This window comes from Bufo bufo, chromosome 6 (genome assembly GCF_905171765.1).
Source record: "Bufo bufo chromosome 6, aBufBuf1.1, whole genome shotgun sequence".
Lineage (NCBI taxonomy): Eukaryota > Metazoa > Chordata > Amphibia > Anura > Bufonidae > Bufo > Bufo bufo.
Window position 1 is genome coordinate 190,918,342 of NC_053394.1, and position 13,922 is coordinate 190,932,263.

Genomic DNA, 13,922 nt, shown 5'->3' on the forward strand with positions numbered 1-13,922 from the left:
AAGCCCTCAGAGTATTACTGGCCAAAGAATTGGCCATCAGTCTCTTAGCTATGGTGAGATGAGAGACTAGTCCCAGCGCAGCTGGGCCTGGTGAGGAATTTTTATTTTATTTTTTTCTTCCTCCATGCGTGGGAGACTCTAATGGCGGAGTCATCTGTGTAAACCTAAAGCGGAGAAGCCATGCGCGAGAGACTAATGGCGGAGCCATGCGTGAGATACTAATGGCGGAGTCATATGTGTAAAACTAAAACGGAGAAGCTCTGCGTGAGAGACTCTAATGGCGGAGTCATATGTGTAACTAAAACGGAGAAGCCATGCGTGAGAGCCTCTAACGGCGGAGTCATATGTGTAAACCTAAAACGGAGAAGCCATGCGTGAGAGACTCTAATGGCGGAATCATATGTGTAAAACTAACGCGGAGAAGCCATGCGTGAGAGACTCTAATGGCGGAGTCATATGTGTAAACCTAAAACGGAGAAGCCATGCATGAGAGACTCTAATGGCGGAGTCATATGTGTAAACCTAAAACGGAGAAGCCATGCGTGAGAGACTCTAATGGCGGAGTCATATGTGTAAAACTAACGCGGAGAAGCCATGCGTGAGAGACTCTAATGGCGGAGTCATATGTGTAACCTAAAACGGAGAAGCCATGCGTGAGAGACTCTAATGGCGGAGTCATATGTGTAAAACTAACGCGGAGAAGCCATGCGTGAGAGACTCTAATGGCGGAGTCATATGTGTAAACCTAAAACGGAGAAGCCATGCGTGAGAGACTCTAATGGTGGAGTCATATGTGTAACCTAAAACGGAGAAGCCATGCGTGAAAGACTCTAATGGCGGAGTCATATGTGTAACCTAAAACGGAGAAGCCATGCGTGAGAGATTCTAATGGCGGAGTCATATGTGTAACCTAAAACGGAGAAGCCATGCGTGAGAGACTCTAATAGCGGAGTCATATGTGTACACCTAAAACGGAGACGCCATGCGTGAGAGACTCTAATGGCGGAGACATATGTGTAAAACTAACACGGAGAAGCCATGCGTGAGAGACTCTAATGGCGGAGACATATGTGTAAACCTAAAACGGAGAAGCCATGCGTGAGAGACTCAGATGGCGGAGTCATATGTGTAAACCTAAAACGGAGAAGCCATGCGTGAGAGACTCTAAACCACTTAAGCAGCTCCCGTATGGGCACAGCTCTAAATACGAGCATGAAGAGCATGGTATAACGCAGATCACCTGCACGGACTAACTAACATCCTGTGCCTAAATAACCCCCTTGGAACCTTATGCACGGCCGGCAGCAGGAAGCCAGCCACCGCCTATGATCTGCTCCCCCTGACCGAGCCTAGTACTCCTTCCCCTGATCCCTGCCTACCTAACGGCACGGCGGCCCGTGCCAGACTTTATTGAAGATGAGGAGCCTTTACCCCCAGCCGCGTGGGGAGCTCACGCTGCTCCCTGGCAGAATGCACCAGTGCACCCCCTCAGCAGAATGCACCCCCTCAGCTAGGGCCGACCAACCGCCGGCTGGATACTCGTACCGCGTGGGGAGCAGCGCCGCTCCCTGGCAATGTGCACCGGATCAGAGGGAGCCCTTCCTTTACCGTGGGCCCCGACCCCGCTGGTTTGAATTGTGTGCCGCGTGAGGAGCCGCACAGCTCCCTGGCATTGTGCGCCGGTGCGGGAGTGCCCCCCTCACCTAGGGGCTGGTTGTTGTGACTGGAACCCGCTGGGAGACTGAAGCCTGACCGGACCTACCTGTGACCGTGAAGGCTGACCTCCCAGGCCGTGGCTGACCAGCGTGTGTAGACATGACGCAACTACCCGTAGATGCCCACCCAGTGCCTGTAGTCAACGGGAGTGCGACCGAGTCTGTGGATGTGACCGCCTCGCCCCTGTAGTCCCGAGGGGACCCTGCATCGTGAGTAGCGGTAACGGATCCCCTCCTGCAGCCGTGGTAGTATTAGCTCACGAGTCTGTCGTCGTGAGGCTACTGCCTGCCGTTGTGGCCGGCCTTAATAATGAGTCTGTAGTCGTAACGGATTTGTGCCTGCAGTCGTGGCAGGGCTTTAGAGCGGGTCTGTAGTCGTGACAGACTGATGCCTGCAGTCGTGGCAGGACTTTATAACGAGTCTGTAGTCGTGACAGACTGATGCCTGCAGTCGTGGCAGGGCTTTATAACGGGTCTGTAGTCGTGACAGACTGTTGCCTGCAGTCGTGGCAGGGCTTTACAGCGGGTCTGTAGTCGTGAAAGACTGATGGCTGCAGTCGTGGCAGGGCTTTATAAGGAGTCTGTAGTCGTGACAGACCTGGCAAAGCAACATTCCTATCTATACCATTTTTTTTTTTCCTCTTCCCCCCCCCCCACCAAAGGCCATGACTGTAGGCGCCACCCTGTAAGAGATGCGCCAGAGGCCTGGACATAATAGTCCACCATCCCCCGTCCCCCAAGCCTATGCAGGAGAAAAAGAGGGGGTTGGCCCACGCATGCACCACCCCTGACTCATCTGGCGGCCATGACAACCACAAACCCCACAGTATCGTAAGTTAGCTAACCACCTGTGGACCTGAATAAACAAGGACAGACATGTGAGTGAGCGCACGCCGGCTGGGTGACCCTTCACTCATGCCACCGCTCCCTAGCTAACCACCGGATTATTGCGACTGCGCCCGAATCAACCCCCTGACTCACCGTATGGGCTTACGGGCGGCCCGGCTGCGTGCGCAAAGTGAAGTGGCCAGCCCCCCTCCTTGAAGCCCTCTTTATATTTGATCCTTAAAACATATTCCAAATATATTATTATATTTATTTATTTATTTATTTATTTTTTAACTCCTGCCTTAGTACCTAGCCACTGTGCCTGAGAAAAGGAGCCCTGCACCTGGACTGCAGTACCAGTATGGGCCTGTAGGTGTCGCCCTCTATCAAGCCAGGACCTGCTGGAGCGCAGCAAGCCAGTGAGCTGCGCTGTGGAGCCGACGGCTGGCGTGACCGATGCTCAGGGTATGCGAGCGGCCGTGTGACCCATCGCTGCTGAGCCACAGGTGAGGGGTGCCTGGGGGACGCTGCATGTGGGCAGGGCCGCCATCAGGGGGGTACAGCCGATACCCCAGTAAGGGGCCCGGACCCCGGGGGGGGCCCGGCCAGTCCCAATAAAAAAAAAAAATTCTCCTTCCATTTGTCAGCAGGGGGCAGGGCCGCCATCAGGGGGGTACAGCCGATACCCCAGTAAGGGGCCCGAACCCCGGGGGGGCCCGGCCAGTTCCAATAAAAAAATAAAAAATTCTCCTTCCATTTGTCAGCAGGGGGGCAATTGATTATTCCTTGCCCCGTTGCCCGACCCCCCGGGCCCCCGCTCCGCTGATTCCTGTATCATTTATACCAACCAACAACCTAACCTGCGGATGGTATCCGGCTCCGGCTGCATTCCCCATTAAAAGGCTCTGAGCCACTGCGCAGAGGAACGTAGCTGCGCAGCGGCAGGTGACGTCAGAAGCTGTCGCTGCCTGCTGCTGCCTCACGCCGTGACGCCGCCGGCCTTCAGATTAGCGTGGCAGGAACTTCTCTTCTGGCCTCTGGCTGGGAGTGGGGGGACGGACTGCCTGGCCCTGGAATCAAATCTGGAAAGAATTGTGGAGGTTGTGGAAGCCTGCCCAGCTGCCCTAGTGCCCTCGCCCCTCCATCACACACATGTTGTTGGACTTGGACTTTGATGGACCCACCTAATTATTCATTAAGGTCCATTAGGTTAGGTTATTACTTGACTTGTTTTCATAAGGGGCTGGGTGGGCTAGGTGGGCTGGCAAGGAAGGGGTTAATAACAATAAGTGATGGATCATGGAGGATCATCATGGCCCTGGATAATGTTGCTCGGTCTTTGCTGGTCTTTGCTCGGGGGTAAAATGCAAAGCTGTTTTCTGAATTATCCCACAGGGCCATGATCCTCCATCACTTATTGTTATTAACCCCTCCCTTGCCAGCCCACCCAGCCCCATTTAGCTGTGTGTTCTGCTTTGAAAAAAAAGTTTAGACCATGAAGGGGTTAATTAAGTGTTGGAGGGGGTGTTATATATGTGCATATTGTGTTTGGGATCCATTTAAAGGGGTTGTCTGGGTTCAGAGCTGAACCCGGACATACCCTTATTTTCACCCAGACAGCCCCCCTCAGGCTAGCATCGGAGCGTCTCATGCTCCGATGCGCTCCCGTGCCCTGCGCGATTTAGCTCTTTTGTTTTCAATAACACACTGCCGGGCGGTAACTTCCGCCCGGCAGTGTGTTCGGTGACGTCACCAGCTCTGAGGGGCGGGCTTTAGCTCTGCCCTAGCCGTTTTACTGGCTAAGGCAGAGCTAAATCCCGCCCATCAGTGCCGGTTACGTCACCGGGGTTCCTGTCAGCCCCATGGAGAGCCCCGGTACGTCACCGGAACTCCTAAAAATGCCTTTGCCCTGCGCAATTTAGCGCAGGGCAAAGGAGAGCATCGGAGCATGAACTGCTCCAATGCTCATGTCAAGGGGGCTGCCGGGGTGAAAATGGAGATATGTCCGGGTTCAGCTCTGAACCCGGACAACCCCTTTAACAAGTTTGACCAGTTGGGTTTGAGAGTGGTTGAGTGTCATCCACCGATCCCCCATAAAAATGTGTCATCCAAAGATCCCCCATAAAAATGTGTCATCCACAGATCCCCCAAAAATGTGTCATCCACAGATTCCCCCCATAACAGTGCTTCATCCACAGATTCCCCCCCCCCCCCCATAACACTGTAACCGTAAACCTTGTGCTTTTCAGGTGTTTTTTCTCAAATGTGCCAGGGGAAGATTAGAACAGGTAGTGTAGTTAGTGTTAGTGTAGGGTCCTGCTTAAAGGGAAACTGTCACCAGTTTTATGGTGTCCTAACTAAGGGCAACATAAATAAGTGACTGATTCTCTTAGCACAATGCTGGGTCACTTTCTTTAATTGACCCAGTCAATCTGCCAACATCTTCTATTGAAAAGCTCCAGCTGATAATGATGAGTCCTGAATATTCATGAGCTCCTGACTCTCCCCGCCCACCTGCTGCTGATTGACAGTTTTTTCTCCATATGAACCAGCAGCTGGTGGGCAGGGGAGTGGCTATAGGTCTGAATTAAATATACGCTGGACTCAATGACATCACGCCGGACTCCAATCAGATCATTAGCATGCGGCATCTTTGTGTGTATATTATGAGGTAACCATCTGTCACACCAGTAAGTGAATACATCTAAGGCACTGTTTAGTAGTTAATGATTGTATATAATTAGTTAGATTATAATCAAATATCCACATGACAGGTTCCCTTTAAAGGGTCTACCTTGTCGTGGTAGCAGGCTTCATATTATTTGGTCAAAAAATAATTCCTTACTGAAATCACAGATTATCACTTTTTACTGTCTTTGTAGTTGTAAAAAAAATATGAAATTGGGGGTGGGTCCTTGGGGGTAGAGGGGGGCCGGGAGGCGGAGTCAGGACGGATTCTAAAGGGGCGCGGTAAGAGGGGGGGCCCAGGCCTTGAGTTGTGTAAGGGGCCCCAAAATTTCTGATGGCAGCCCTGCATGTGGGAGCGGGGGTGCTTGGCGCAGGGCCTGGGGCGGATCGGGGTGCCTGTATCGGGATGCCTGTATCGGGGTGCCTGTATCGGGGTGCCGGAAGCGATCGGGAGTGCGGGCAGTCTCCAGCACGGCTGGGGACCGGCGGCACGCTCGGCAGCCCCACATGTTATACATAGCGAGACGGGTGTGCAGCCACCCTGCCTACCTAATCACCGTAGCGACAAGCCCGACGCAGCCGATCCCCCGATCCTCCAGTGACGCACGCCCTTCTCTGGCACCAACCCACGAACCGTTTTGAAAGCGTTCGAACCGACAAGTGGGGGCAGGAGGGCCAGGTTTAAATAGTGAACGCCCCGCCTCCCCTCACACAAATCCGGCACTCTCAATTGCCTACCACTAGCCACAAACGCCACACTGAGTATGGATCCCAAAGCACCCACATAACTCCCACAAAAGATGGAAATACACATACACAACACAAAGGTAGGTAGGCCTATACCAATCCAAGTAATATCAAGAAGTAATGCGGTCAAATCTACATAAGCCTAATACTGCAGAGGGAATGAAGTAACATACCCACGCAATGGGTTAGCCACTCCTAAGTCACTATAGGAGTGGCTAAGCATAAAAGAAAGAACCCCAAATGAATATAACAAAAACCGAGGTCAGGACAATAACCAACCCGTGGACATGTTTGAGGGAGCGTGGTGCAAGGAGTCCAGAATCACACCTCAACACGCGTTTCACCTTAGCTTCGTCAGGAGGCTTTACTAGACTAGAGAATCGTGACTATATATTACACAATTAGTCTGATGCACCGTACATCTATGTATAACTCAACAGATGAATTATTAATGATGCATCAGATTAAGGCTACTTTCACACTGGCGTTTCATGAATCCGTTTGAAACGTATTTGAAACGGATCCATTAATAAAATGACTAAATGGAGACAAACGGAAGACATTCAGACGGATCCGTACAAACGGGTTGTCATCAGCTAGAAGAAATTAAATGCTCCGTTGCTAATCTCTCCGGGGCCGTCTTGTTGAAATTCCAAGTCGGTCCGGTTTTAGCTTTGATCACGGACCACACCTTTGGGACTCTTGTACACAACTATATGCACTAAAAGATGTATAGTGTTCGTTAGCGGGCCATATGTCCCTGATCGTCATTGATTGTGCGTACGGGAGTACATACCATCATGATACTGACCATGTTGTGCCGCATAGTGGGCTATTGTCCCGCATGATCTATTAGTGCTAGACAATAGCCCCACGGGCAGCTCGACTTGCACAGAATCATTGTACACTATGATGCTGTGTACTCTTGTGTGCACTATCAACACCACTACAGGACATATGGCCCGCTCACGGACCGTATGTCTCTGAGGGCATACAGTCGTGTGCAAGAGGCCTTAAAGGGGTTTTCTCAGCTCAGACAATGAGGACATATCGCTAGGATATGCCCCCATTGTCGTATAGGTGCGGGTCCCACCGTTGGTACCCGCACTAATATTGAGAACGAAGCCCTGAAAGTGGAGGAGGGCGCACTGCGCATGCGCAGCCGCCCTCCATTTATTTCTATGGAAGAGGCGGTGATTAGCACTTGGTATTGGACGGACCCCGGGAAATCTGTGGTCCTCCAGCAACAGTTCTCGATATAGGTGCGGGTCCCAGCGATGGAACCCACACCTATCAGACAATGGGGGCATATTCTAGCGATATGCCCCCATTGTCTAATGTGAATACCCCTTTAACAGCTGTATGTCCCCTGCGTGTCCCTTGTGGTAATCACACTAGTTATGTTAGAGCATCATCGGTAAATCATTAATTAAACTGTAAAATTACAATTTGTTAATGAATTCCTGATGATGCTGATGGACCGTGACTCCCACAAGGGCTCATATGAAAGGGCACAAGATTGAACAATGAACAAGCATTTGCTTTTTCATGTGCCAATCATAGGGTCTACGATCAATAAAGAGCCAAAAGATAGTTTTATTTTCACCGCAGCTGTAGTGGCCAAGGTTACCCTGTACAGCACAATAAAAACACAGACACAGTGAAGTAAACTATAATTTTTTTATTTTTTTTATAATTAAAAACATTTAAAAAAAATAATAAATATAAACATATTAATTAACAACTGTGCAAAATTTTGAGGGGAGGTGGACTGTCGTGGGGTTGGTGGTCTGGGGCTGGGAATGGTAGCCCCCCTGTCGATTCTCTGAGATTAAACTACGGGCCACAGGAAAGGATGCAGGGCGAAATTGTGGGGTGTGGAGAAAGAAAGGGTCTGAGGAGGAGGGGACCCGAGCATATGTAGAGCTGGAGGGAGTTTAGAAAGAAGTGGGAGGAAAATAATGGGGAGGAGAAGAAGAATAAGAGACAGAAGGTAACACATGCTCGGAGGGGGGGGGGGAAGGTTGGCGGTAATGGCCACTGGTGTGGGATGGGGGATAGGTGTGGGTTGGGGGATAGGTGTGGGTTGGGGTTGGGGGTTGGGGGCGGTGCATAATTTGCCATGACCCGTTCTCTAGCATGATCTTAAACTCATGCAACTGCTCGGGCGACATTGAGTCCATCAAACTGATTATGCTTAGCCCATAATGGTAGTTAGGGCTGTGTTGAATCGCCGACTCCGCCCCCTCACAGCGTCGAATCAAGTCAGCACTAAACTCCTTCTGATGATCGGCAAAACCTTCCAGAGCGTCGGAAACGGCCTCTACAAGGTTCACATAATCAGTTCAATTTGGCCTACCGGATCTCTGCCTGCTCACCAGGGCTCTGAAATTTGGGGCGGAAACTAAAGAGTCTCTGTTGAGCGGAGGGATCCGGTAGGGGACATATGCAGGAGGGACAGGAGGGCTGGCGATCCGTTCCGGTTCCGCCTCAGGAGGCTGTTCAGGCTCCCGAGTGCTGCTGGCACTTCTGTAGAAAAAAAAAAAAAGAAGGAAAGTAAAGAATTGTCCTTTAAATAAAACATCCATGTTCTATGCTATGTCTACCTTATACCATAGGGGGCTGGCCAAAACAGGGGAGCCTAACCCTCCGCTGTCTCAGAAAGACCCTTACACTCAGACGGAGAGAACAGTTGTCCCTCTGACTGTAGGGGGCTGGCCAAAACAGGGTAGCAAAAAGCTCCGCTGTCTCAGACAGCCCCTTTAAATAAATTCTTTTTACGGTCATTGATGCCCCAGTGTCCAAGTCAAAATTTACAAATCTGACATGCGTCAATTTATGTGGTAATAGCTTTGGAACACTTTTATTTATCCAAGCCATTCTGAGATTTTTTTTCTCATGATACATTGTACTTCATGATAGTCATAAATTTGAGTCAATATATTTCACCTTTATTTATGAAAAAATCCCAAATTTACCATAAATTTTGAGAAATTCACAATTTTCAAAATTTCAATTTCTCTGCTTCTAAAACCGAAAGTCATACCTAATAAAATATTTATTACTTAACATTCCCCATATGTATACTTTATGTTGGCATCATTTTGGAAATGTTATTTTTTAGGACGTTAGAAGGCTTAGAAGTTTAGAAGCAATTCTTTAAATTTTTAAGAAAATTTCCAAAACCCACTTTTTAAGGACCAGTTCAGGTCTGAAGTCACTTTGTGGGGCTTACACAGTGGAAACCCCCCATTGTAGAAACTAGACCCCTCAAGTTACTCAAAACTGATTTTACAAACTTTGTTAGCCCTTTAGGTGTTCCACAAGAATTAAAGGAAAATGGAGATGAAATTTCTAAATTTCACTTTTTTGGCAGATTTTCCATTTTATTACATTTTTTTCTTTAACACATTGAGGGTTAACAGACAAACAAAACTCAATATTTATTACCCTGATTCCGCGGTTTACAGAAACACCCCACATGTGGTCGTAAACTGATGTAAGGGTGCACGGCAGGGCGCAGAAGAAAAGGAGCGCCGTATGGTTTTTGGAAGGCGGATTTTGCTGGACTGGTTTTAGATGCCATGTCCCATTTAAAGCCCCCCTGATGCACCCATACAGTAGAAACTCCCAAAAAGTGACCCTATTTTGGAAACTAGGGGATAAGGTGCCAGTTTTATTGGTACTATTTTGGGGTACATATGATTTTTAATTGCTCTATATTAAGTTTTTTGTGAGGCAAAGTAACCAAAAATGGCTGTTTTGGCACCTTTTTTTAAAGTTTTTTTTACAAGATTCATCTGACAGGGTAGATAATGTGCTATTTTTATAGAGCAGGTTGTTACGGACGCAGTGATATCAAATATGTTTACTTGTTGTTTGTTTCAGTTTTACATAATAAAGCATTTTTGAAAAAGAAATTATGTTTTTGTGTGTCCATTTTCTGAACGCCATATGTTCTTTAATTTTCTGCCGATCGTCTTGTGCAGGGGCTCGTTTTTTGCAGAAAGAGTTGAGGTTTTGATTGGTACCATTTTTGGGTACATAGGATTTTTTGATCATTCATTATTACACTTTATGGGGCAAGGTGACCAAAAAATTGTCTGCTTTGGAACAGTTTTTATTTATTTATTTTTACAGCGTTCATCTGAGGGGTTAGGTCAAGTGACAGTTTTATAGAGAAGATCGTTATGGACGTGGCAATACCTAATATGTATACTTTTTCTTATTTATTTAAGTTTTACACAATAATAGCATTTATGAAACCAAAAAAATGATGTTTTAGTGTCTCCATAGTCTGAGAGCCATAGCTTTTTTATTTTTTAGGCGATTGTCTTAAATAGGGTATCATTTTTTGCGGGATGAGGTGACGGTTTTATTGGTACCATTTTGTTTCATATATACCTTTTTTATGTTAAACTTTTTGTGATGTAAGGTGACAAAAATTGCTTTTTTTATGGTGTTTATCGGACGGGGTCTATCATGTGATACATTTATAGAGACGGTCGTTACGGATGCGGTGATACCGAATATGTGTATTTATTTTTTATTTTTCATTTTTTATAAGAAAAAGGCAATAATTTTTTTTATTTACATTTTAATTTAAATTTTTACTTTTATTATTTTCACTTTTTTTTTTTATCAAGTCCCTCTCGGATCTTGAAGATCCAGTGGGGCTGATGGCTGTACTATACTTTGCAATGCTCTTGCATTGCAAAGTATAATACTATGAGATGTCCTGTAGGTGGCAACACCGGACGCTTTGCAAAGCGTCTGGTTGCCATGGCAACCATCGGGCGCTGCCATCGCAGCGTGGCAGCCCCGATGGTTGAGAGAGGGAGCCCCCTCTCTCTATTAACCCCATGGATGCCACTGCCGCGGCATCTAAGGGGTTACAGCAGAGTGTCAGCATTGAGCTGACACTCGCTGCTGATGGCGGCGGCTCAGGAACAGAGCCACCGCCATCACACACAGCAGGGGGACCGCACCGCATCGGGGGCAAAGGGCAGGGGGCAGCGCTGGAAAGGGGGAGGGGAAGGTACGGCCAGCATTGAGGGGCAGGAGCAAATGGGGCAGGATGAATGTATGGGGGCGGGGAGGGGGTGGACGGCATCAGGGGCAGGCTCCATATTCATTATGAATGGGGGCGGGGGAACTGCATCAGGGGCAGGCGGGGACAGGAGGCGCACAAGAAGGGGACACAGATCGGGGGGCACGAGGACACATTACCTGATTTCAGACTCAGATCTGCAGAGTGCAGATCAGAGCCTGGAACAGGCATTTTTTCACTGCCGCGATCCGATTGTTTAGTCTGCACAGACTAACCAATCAGAGTGGTCCCTTGCCGGCATTACTGCACTGTATGCTGTCCGTGACAGCAGCAGGGCAGGGGCAGAATCTTTAATCCAAGCGTTTTGCACCGCTTGGATTAAAGAGCTGGCTTGACGTTTATACACGTGCTAGCTGCACGGGGCATGTGCAAATAGCACGTATATAAACAGATTGCAGTCGGGAAGGGGTTAAAAATATTTACCTTCTTGGTGCCATTGTGTGTCGCAGGAACCCCAGGGCCGCCGTATAGATGTATGTGGTCCCTGAGGTTCCTCCGGAGCCACTCGGGGCCTGAACCTCCTTGTTGAAATTCCTCCTGAAGCGGTCTGAAGCGGTCCTGGATAGATCGCCAAAGCGTGGTAACCAGTTTGGCTGTAGAAAAAAACATAAAAATAAAATTTTGCATGATGTAAGGTAAAGAACAATATGAATGTAGTAAAATACATATTGTTGTACACATTTCTCCTGAGCCGCCGCCTAGGTCTCAAAAAGTTCAGAACATATGTCCCTCCAGAGCCGCTGGATCCGATGATGATCAGCGTGGTGGCAGTCGGAGTGGTCCCATAAAGATGGACGCGCCTCCACCAGTTGGATGAGGAGCTTGTTATCGATGGTAGGGACCCCGAGCTCCTCATCTGGAACCCTGAAAGAAAAAGAAATACAAAATAACTGAAAATCCTAATACAAAATGCAAATTAGAACTACTTAATCAAGACTTACACGTCTGCGACCACCATGCTCAGCCCCGCGGACTCTGGAGGCGACTGGGGGATCCTCGCTGGTGGCTCTAGGTGCAGATTGCTGAAATAAAAAACAAAAAATGTTGTAACCATAATGTATTTAAAAAGAAATATTGACTTGGTCCACCTCCCCTGGATGATGGCGATGCCACCACTGTTGAACGGGCCCCGGCAGGTGAGCCGGCCATAGCTGGAGAGCCGTCCGATGATGATGAAGAAGCCTATAATAAGAGCACATAGTGATTAATGCAACGAATCAAACAGTACAAACTCCAAGCGTTGATTTTATACTTACCGGACTCTGAATACGAAGGCGCCTTCTGGGTGGGTGTCTCCAATCAATGGTTTGCTTCTTTGATGACATCTGTATGCAACATAATACCAGACAAAATGCAGATAACGTTAAAGGAACTTGTTTAGAGCACTATTTCCAGATATATCAGCAATTATTTTTTTTTTATACTAACTTTATACAAGATAAATTGGCGCTTGCCCACCACAGAACTTTCTATTAAAGTTTTTATTTTTTTGACGACCCTAATAAAAAAAATTTAAAAAATTTAATCTCACAGGTGACATGATCCCCCCCAGTGCCACCCCCCAAAGCCAGTAGCCCCCATAAAGCCAGCCCCCCCATCTAGTGCCATCAACCCACACAGTTCCAGCCACACACCCCCAGTGACAGCCACCCCCCCCCCAGTGACAGCAGCCTCCACAGTTCCAACCAACCCCCCAAAGTGCCAGTCCCCCCCAGTGCCAGCAGCCCCCAAAGTTCCAGCCACCCCCCCAGTGTCAGCAGCCCCCCAGTGCCAGCAGCCCCCACCGTTCCAACCAACCCCCCCACAGTGCCACCACCCCCCTAGTGCCAGCAGCCACCCCCAGAGCCAGTAGCTCCAATAAAGCCACCCCCCAGTGCCAGCAGCCCCCACAGTTCCAGCCACCACCCACTAGTGCCAGCAGCCCTCCCACCCCAGTGCCAGCAGCCCCCCCACCCAGTGCCATCAGCCATCTCCCAAAGCCAGTAGCTCCCATAAAGCCAGCCCCCACCCCCAGTGCCAGCAGCCCCCACTCCTTCAGCCACACCCCCAGTGCCAGCAGCCCCCCCCCCAATGACAGATAGATAGATAGATAAATCGATAGAAATAAATAAATACAAACAGACAAAACTTCATATACTTACCAGTGTTCAGTAAGTCGATGATCCAAGATAGCCGACGATGATGGCAGGGGAAGGAAATTACTGGGCACGCGCAGAGACGTGAACGTTTTTTTAAAAGGATCCGTCTCAAAGCGGAGCCAGTACAAATGGATCTGTTCCCATTGACTTCAATTGTGCGTCTGGATGGATTCGCAGCAAGCAGCGTTTTGGTGTCCGCCTGCAAAGCGGAACGGTGATCAAACGCAGCCCAACTGATGCATTCTGAGCGGATCCTTATCCATTCAGAATGCATTACGGCTGAACTGATCCGTTTTGAACAGTTTATGAGATCCCTGAAATGGATCTCACAAACGGAATTCAAAACGACAGTGTGAAAGTAGCCTAACTAGGTACACGCACCTATATATTAGACCGGCTGTTGAGGCCAAGTCTGATGCACAGTCAGTTTATGTATAACAGAACAGATTAAGTATAAATGGCCCAGCAGATGAACTATATAAAATGTGCCTATATATTATACCACCTGTTGACAATGAGACTGATGCACCATACGTCTGTGCTTATGGGATGCTCTGCAGAACTCCTCCAGTCTGTCAGCTCTGTGTCTGCAGGATGAGGAGGGCAGATCCTGTGTCTGTTCACCACCTGCAGCTACTCAGGAAAACCTCCAGGCCCTCTCTGCTGCTGAAGGGGTTAAAGTTTCCTGAATAATCC